Source organism: Pinus tabuliformis, chromosome 1_2 (assembly GCF_031772625.1).
Source record: "Pinus tabuliformis cultivar Carrire ecotype Pingquan chromosome 1_2, CPIR1, whole genome shotgun sequence".
In the NCBI taxonomy this organism is placed as follows: domain Eukaryota; kingdom Viridiplantae; phylum Streptophyta; class Pinopsida; order Pinales; family Pinaceae; genus Pinus; species Pinus tabuliformis.
The window spans coordinates 712,822,834-712,832,031 of NC_142298.1; positions in this window are offsets into that span (position 1 = coordinate 712,822,834).

The window sequence follows — 9,198 nt, forward strand, 5'->3', positions numbered from 1 at the left end:
TCTCTCCCCCTTATATTTCTCTTCCCTCATGCTCTCCTCTCTCTCTCTCTCCACCTTTCTCTCTCTATGTATTTCTTCTTACCTACCTCTCTCTCCCCCTCCAACTCCCTCTCTCTCCCTCCCTCTCTCCTCTCTCTCTTCCTTCCTCTCTGTCCCTTTCTTTCCCACCTCACTCTATCTCCCCCCTCTCTCTCTCCACTTTTCTCTCTCTGACTTTCTTCATCACTCCCTCTCTCCCCCTCCAACTCCATATATTTGTCCCTCCCTCTTTCCTCCTTTCTCTCAAGTCCTCTCTTTGGTCCTTCCCCTATCTCCCTTTCTCTCCTACCTCCCTCTCTCTCCCCCCATCTCTCTCTCTCTCTCTCTCTCTGCCCTCCAACCTTGTCATTATCTCTCTCCCCCCTTCATCTTTGTGTCTCCCCCTATCTCTCTCTTACCCTTCTCTCCCTCTACCACTCCTCTCTTTCCATGTCTTTTCATTCCTCCTCTTCCCTCTCCTTCATTGTATCTCCTCCTCTCCCTTGTCACTCCCCCTATCTCTCCACCTCTATCACTCTATGTCTTTGTTCTTCCCTCCATATATATCTAGAGTTAATATATATCATGATAAATTAATATATATTATAATATAACAAATTTAATATTATATTAAATTTAATATTGCATTAATCTAAAGTTATCAAATTTAATAATATTAATATTATTATTACATATAATATTAATATTATAATATCAATATTAGATTTAATGATGTTTTTTACATGGCATGATAGCAAAATTTATAATAAAACTACATCAAATTAATATTTTCAAATATTACAACTTTGATGTGGAAATATTTGTCTTTATATTTTCATATATCCCTAGGATATGGTTTTTCCTTTTAAAGATTCATTGTACAAATGATTAGTTAAAAGAAATATTAAAGTATTTTGGAGCAAGAATTTAGATTCTTTGTGTTGAATTAACATTTTGTCTTTGACGTAAGAAATGACATTGGCTTTAGTAAAAAGTAAAAATGTTTAAAATTTTACCTAATTTGGAACTTTAATGTGGTAAAAAATATGTTAAAGGTAAATTTATGATCCATTCAAATTTAGGTATATGATAAAGGAACTATTAAATGTGTGAGATAATTTATTATCCATTCAAATACATAGTTGTATTTTAATAATTAATCTTAATCCATTAATAAGATTAAAAATTTATATATAATTTAAGATTCATCCACATTAGCGAAAATTATTTTTATTATTTTTTGAGGACGTGACATACTTACACAATGGGGTCATACTGGGTTGTAGAATGCACCTCTCGGTGAAATTATAGTAAATTTTATTAAAATAATAATAACATTTCATTTTCTTTAAATGTTAAGCCTTGGAATTGTGGAGAGTTCACATCTCAATCTTATGATTCCAACAAATACCTACCAAATTCTATATATATATATATATATATATATATATATATATATATAGAGAGAGAGAGAGAGAGAGAGAGAGAGAGAGAGAGAGAGAGAGAATCAAATTACATAGCCTTATCTAGAAATGGACCTCGAGACTTGTAGGGGCAGCCATTAGACCACAGCCTCAGATATAAGTTTCAGGGTTATGTGTTAGTAAACTATTCGATACATATATTTAAAAGAATAGATTTCGGTACTATCTTTTACTACATTCCATACATCTACTAAAAACAGATCTCTGACCAAGAAACTTCTATATTCCATAAATATAATTAAAAAAATTGGCTGAGAACTTGGTACCATACTATTCATTGAAATTTCGCACCTTAAATTTAATTTTATTTGTAACACCCTCCTCCCACATCTACCCAAGTAACCGGCCAATTGGGGTAAACATGTGATGAGAGGCTACTATGATTGGATTTAACCTCCTAGGTGACCTTAAGGAAATGGAATCGATGGAAACACATTATACAAACCTTCCACATTAGCTACAGGAACCCTAAGAACTATCCCAACACTTCTGATAACCAACCCCTGGGTACCACTGAGCTTATAGGCCACTTGACCCCTAGAAGCTCCCATGTTATGGTCCTGAAAACGTCTAGGAGGCTCTGGACACTCTCATGATAAGGCATGCCAGCATCGAGGGACTATTTTTCTCAGTGTTGTGCCAGTGTCCCTGAGATTTGAGACACGTTTTCAAACCCAAAGCCCAAGTCACTACACGTAATTAAATGACACCTTCAGAACAGAAAGATAACAAGGAAACAATGAGGCAAATGCAAATACTTGAACAAGCCCTTGACTGGAACCCTACTAACCATGACAGGAATTTCGTCAAACATATCACGAATATGTAGTCTACGAGTGTAAATAATAGATCTAAGCATAGGGGTCTCATACTCATCTAAGAATTGCTAAGAAGCATTGGTGCCTCAACATATTAGTTATCAGTTCATCCATTAGGTCATAGATACATTTTTCATTCATTTACAGGTAAAAGCATGATGGGATCCATACATAGCCACTGTCATAATACATATTCATAATCAACATAATAACAACAGAAATGTCAAGGAAATCACAACCATATAATCCACATATAAACCAGTATAATACTCATTGAAGTACAAGGAGAAATAACCTCATATTGGTGATGCAAAATCCAAACCCAGGATGGGACTATCACATTCCAGCTGGCCATAGAATGGATGAGCCAAATCTCTCTTCTGACATTCACCCCTGTGCCATATTTCAAGCATGACTGTGGGACTCATAACCAACCAAAAAGAACCAAACAAGCGTGGATGCTACCGGAGTTCTACACCTACACCGTGAGGAATTTTAGTGCCTCCTAGTCTCTCAGGTTATATCATAATCCACAGTTTGATCCAGGGATCACTAGGCCCTACACCTAGACCCACTCTCCACCCTTTACCGTACACCCATCCTGGGACTACTAGGCCCAACAAAGAGCAATCCACCTCTTGGTTTTACCGTATATCCCGCCATTCACCGACAAGGATTCCTAAGCCCACCAAGGCAAACAATCTTGGCTTTAATGCAACCCACAATCTGGCTCAGGAGTTACTAGGCCAATGGCTTTACCGTGATCCACAATCTGATTCATGGACCACTAGGCCATGTGTTTGTCATTTTGGAGATCCACCCCACTCAGCTTCAAATCCATCCCGAAATCTAGCTCAATTGAAGTATGAGATCCCATCTCATCAAGGCTCTTTGGAAATGTCAAGGCTAGGCTAAAAACATTGTCACACCTAGAAAAACCCATGTTGTGACAGAAAAGAACCACATGCAATACCATGCATGCCAAATCTAGCAAGGAAAACACACATGCAAATTGATACCTGCAAAGAATCTTGTTGTAGCTGCTTGATTCTATTATTCCTTGCTTGATCTTTCCTTCCTTTTGCCTTTTTTTCCTTTGTTGATCCAATACCAAAGTGCTCGAAGAAAACTCTGAGTGTCCAAGAGTGAGAGGGAGAGAGAGAGAATAATGAGAAAGCTCCAAACTGAATTGACAAAAGGTTACACTGACTAAGCTTGCCAAATTATCCTCAGAAACCTTTTTATTAATGAGGCCTCTATTTTCCTCATTTTCCATTATTTTCCTTCAATGCAACCTATGACCTTTCACCTTCCTTTTCTCCTAATTTCCTTTGTTTTCATAAATAAATATGCCAAAATTCCATTTTGTCTTTCCAAAGCCTTTTCCATTGCCATTTCCAATTTCCTTTAGCCATAATAACCGAAATGAACACCCACTAGGACGTTTTTGCCCAACATTTAGCTTGGAATACATGTCCCATCAACCCTTATCTTATATTTTTTATATGGATTTTTCACCAGGGTTGTTACATTATTTATATTTATATGGAAAGTTTATTCATTATATATTTTCAATGTGTTCAATGCATGCTTCAAATTTTAGCATCTAATATAACTGAAATTTTTCACTCCATAATTTATTTTATCTATGAAGTATATAGGATAAATTATTTATGAAGTATGTATACAAAATTTATTTGCATTGTGTAATTATCTTAATATATATGTTTATTTTGAAATAGGGATTTTGGATTTTTAATTTAATTATTAATAATTATTAAGTGGATGATAGAGAGTTAATCTCCATAAAATATTCTTAGTGGTATACGTAAATAAAAAAAGTGAGATTTATTTTCAAAGTAGTTATGCCTTTTTTGCCTGTTGAACCAAAAAAATCGCTATATGAATAAGTGTCATGAAATGAGGTATGGTTTTTTGGACATGTGATATTGATAAGCCATGGTATTGAAACAAAATATATTTATATATTAAAATCTCCATGTTAAAGTAAGGGTGAATCTCCATGATTTTTTTACATGTTTTTTTAAAGAACTCGCAATATGTCTGTCAAACTCACATCAGATAAAGAAACCAACATATGGGAGAACAAGAATAACAAGGCCTATGCCCCTATTGCTACTTCTATAAGTGAAGAGGTGAGTCATCATATATTCCAATTACGAATGTTTTCAATGTATTAAAGAAGTTAAAAGATTTATATGACTCACATGCAGAACTAGAGGTAGTTAAATTGATGATCAAACTCTTCAATATAGAATGAAGGATGATGATCCCCTGGCCATAGCTTCATAGATTAGTGCTATCATGCATAATGTAGAAGCCATTGGAATTAAAATGGACATCCCTCTCATATTTTTTGTCAAGCCCTCTCTCCCACATATTCTCACTATATTGAATCCTTACAAGCTAGTGCCCAACTCAAGGACATTATTTTTGACACTCTTGTGGAGAACTTTGTAGGATGGGAGAAATATTTTGGGAAGAGGAAGACATATTCTCAGTTTCCTGAAGAAGTTGTGTTCCTTTCACAAAAGAGAAGAATCAAACACAATATTATTCTAGAAGAAGAGGTGGCAGAAGAGGGCATAGAAGGAAGAATAACAGAGGCAGGATAAAAATATTCAAGGAGGAAACTATGACCTCCATTGTATTTGTTATAACAGAGATGGATATGATGCATCCACATGAAAAATCCCTTGGGAAAGATGCATGGTTACTTGATACAAGTGCAACCTGTCACGTGACTTTCTAAAAAAAAATGAATATTTCAGTGACAACGTAGATGGAGCAGTATCCTTTGTAGACAAGTCTAGTGTCAATCCATTTGGACTTGGCACCATTAAGCTTAAACTACCTAGACTTCCTGACTTTCTTCTGCATGATCTTCTCTACCTTCTAGAGCTACGAAGAGACTTGTTGTCCCTTGTTCACATTCGCTAGAAAGGACACTCCATTCACATGTTTGATGGAAAATTTTAGGTGAGAAAAGCATCAGACAACATAATTATCATGACTGGAATAGAGGAGGAAATACTATTGAAGTTGCAAGGAACATATGCTCATGCACAAAACTGTGCATATAGTTCTCAATACAATGAAGGTACATTTCCATCCAATCTTCTAAGGCATGCAAGATTTGGAAATCTTAAATATGACAACCTTCTTTTATTGAAAATGCATGAAGTTTCTAGTTTTCAAACCATTTCAAGGAAATTGAAGCAATGTGATGCTTGTATCCTAAGAAACATAACAAACATCCATTTAATGATTCTATTTCCAAAGCACTAGAAAACTTGCATTAATTCATTCTAATTTGTGTGTTCCTATGTCTATTCCTTCTAAAAATGGAAATAAATATATGATGGCTTTTATTGATGATTACACTAGGATGTGTTGGGTATATTTGTTGAAAAGTAGATCAAAAGCTTTTGAATTTTTCAAAAACTTTCATGCATGAATTGAAAATGATGCAAAATATCATATTGGCTCTATTCTTACTGATAATGGAAAAGAATATGCTTCAAATTAATTTAAAATATATATTTTCCAACATGGGATTCAACATCAAACAATTGTGCTATACAATCCAACAAAATGGTGTGGCTAAAAGAACGAACATGACAATCTTGAATATCATTCGTTCAATGATGTTTTTCAAAAATGTAAAGTTGATGTTCTAGGGTGATGCATTTCTCTATGTAGTATATAGTAAAAACAAATTTTCATCTCGTTCTCTCAAAAACAAGACTCCTTATGAAATATGGTATGGCCACATTTCTTTGGTAAGGCATCTCAGGGTCTTTGGTTCCACCTGCTATGCCTTGATTCCTAAGAAACTAAGGAACAAAGAAACAAACTTAGTGCAAGAAGTCAAAAGTGTATCTTCTTGGGGTAATCATATACCACCAAAACATTTTATCTCTATGATGAGGTAAATAATAAGTTTATATTTTATAGAGATGTGATTTTTTCTTGAATCTTCCAAGACTGACAATACTGTTGAGCGGAAACTTGATCTTTTGGATAAATTCAGTCATGCAAAAATTTTTCATGAATTTGATAATGAGATTCCACATCTTGAAGGGGGGTTCCATATCTTGGTTCAATCTATGGAATATCCCTTTGAAGCATCTCTCCCCCTCATGAAGTCTAGCCACTTCTTCAGATCAGGAAGATCCTTTGAGTGATGTTGATTGAGAGGATTGGAAGGCTAAATCTTGATGCAATCCCATCTCAGTCAACAAACCAGTATGGACCATCTAAGAAAGGTCCTCCAATATGGCTCATGGAAAAAGGATGTGGGTCCCTAGAAGTTAGAATCTCTAGCAAACAAAATGGAGGTGATGTAGATGATTATAATTCATTTGATGATATGGATGCTTCTTATGATTGTGAATCAAATTTGTGTAATAATTTTAGACCAAATTCATTCAAAGAAGCTAATTCTCATCATGAATGAAAAGAAGAAATGCAGATAGAGTATGATTCTCTCACAAAGAATGGAACATGGAAGCTGGTAGACCTTCGTTTGGAACCAACCCAATTGGCTACAAGTGGGTCTTCAAGAACAAGTGTAAATTAGATGCCCCACTTGACAAACACAAAGTAAGGCTCATGGAAAAAGGATTTGCACATAAAGAAGGGGTAAATTATGAAGATACCTTTGCCCCCGCAACAAAATGGGCCTTTGAGACTCTCTTTTCATTGGAAACTCAAAATGGATGGAAAGTCCATCAAATGGATGTGAAAACTACTTTCTTGAATGGAGACCTGAAAGAAAATGTCTATATGTCTTTACTAGTAGGCTTTGTTGTGAAGTGACAAGAAGAAAAAGTATGTAAACTCATCAAATCCTTGTATGGCCTAAAACAAGCACTGCGAGCCTGGTATGAAAAATTGACTAAGCATCTTCTAAAATTAAATTTCAAACACTTTAATCTTGATGATGCAACTTTATTAATCAAGAAAGTTGGAAAAACTATTCTCTATGTTATGATATATGTAGATGATCTGTTGATAACAAGGAATAATGAAGATTATATTGCATCCATAAATAAAGAATTGAATAAAGGATTTGAGATGACAAATTTTGGAAACCTTCATTACTATTTGGGCATTGAAGTGACCCAATATCCTAGATATATATTCCTCTCTCAAAATAAGTACATTGCAAAATCATTGAACAAATTTGGAATCCTTTCTTGTTGAAAAATGTGCAACAAGAAATGTAAAAATAGAAATTGCTAAAAATAGCAGTTTGGCCAGTGTAGAATTTTGGCCACCTTGGGTGAGAGGTGAAACTGCTAAAAATAGCATCTTCTATTTTTAGCATTTCTGGGTCCCTTCATATTTATAGCAGTCCCTGGTCTATCTATAGGAAGTAAATTCGAATTTGGTCTTACCAGCAGTTTGGAATATTAATTAATTAATTCTCCATGATTTAATTAGTTAAGGAAAAGCAAACTTGAAGTCTTTGTGAGAACATGCAATTATTTCTCCACTGATTGGGGAATGTGTCCTTGATTTACTCCACTAATTGAGGAATTAACGATGAGTTCTATATTGAGAGGATCAGTTGACTTAGTTTAACTTAGTCAAGTTCAGTTAGATTAATTTAACAAGTTGTTAAATTAATGAGATACAGTTTGTTGATGCTTGCATGCATGTGACAACTGCTATTTTTAGATAACTATGTATTTTCTCATGGATAATTGATGCATGTCAGTTCTGTCAAAGACCCAATTGAGATTAGATGTGGGACAGTGTACTATCAAATGCTAGGATATTTCTAGTAAGTATTCCTTGCATGCAGGAGGAACTTGAGTCCTCAAGTATTGCGTAGTTGGACCTGAGGTGATAGTAGGTATGATTAGGCCAATTTACATATGTTTTGTAATTGGACCCCAATCAAAACTGCGCAAGGAAATAGGAGCTTGGACTTGAGGTGTAGCCTTTATATACAAGGCTAGGTAGTCCATGAGCTTCATCATCAGAGTACAGAGAGAGCAGGATAGCTTTTGAGCTTATTCTTTTTGTATGTTGTTGAGGATTTCCACTTGATTGATAATACAGAGATGGGGTTTTAGGCTGGTGCTTTTCCCGGATAAATTATTCTGTGTTATGTGTGATTGATTCCTTCTTATCAGTTATATGTGTTCATGCTTGATGTTTCTCATGGTTGATTAGCTTTCGCAAAGTTTATGGTAGATGTAGATATAGTATTATGCTTTAGTACATTGCATATATCAGTTTGATCTGCAAGTGAAATTTCTACATGATATCAGTGAGCTAGTTGATTTGTAGAGAAAAGTCTATACGGTATCGGAGCACAGGTGATCAAGGAAGAATAGTATACAAGAAGGAATTCAAAGTTTATTATTCGGGATATAGATCTCAAGTTCTTATCATATCTATTTCACTGATGGCGTTCTATGGTTTGAGGCTTGAGTATGCCCTTGATGGCAGCTCAAACTATATAGCTTGGAAGGATCACATGGAGGCAGTATTGGAAGATAACGGCCTTAAGGACTTCATTGATCAAGAAGTCCCTATGCCTACTAATGCTACCCAACTGGCAGAATGGAAGAAGTGTGTGGCTAGAGCTAGGAGAATTCTCTTGGAGGGAGTGCAAGATCACATTGTCTCGAGCCTCCATGGGGAGGAGACTTCATTTGCAATGTGGAAAAAATTGAAAGATTTATATCAGAATAGCAGTGATCAGAGGAAGCTAGCACTAAAGGAAAAACTTCGAAATATCAAGTGTGAAAAGGATGAGATGATCTCTATGTATCTGACCAAGCTCATCACATGCAGGGATGAGCTTGCAAGTGTAGGGGTCGTGACAGCTGATGATGATA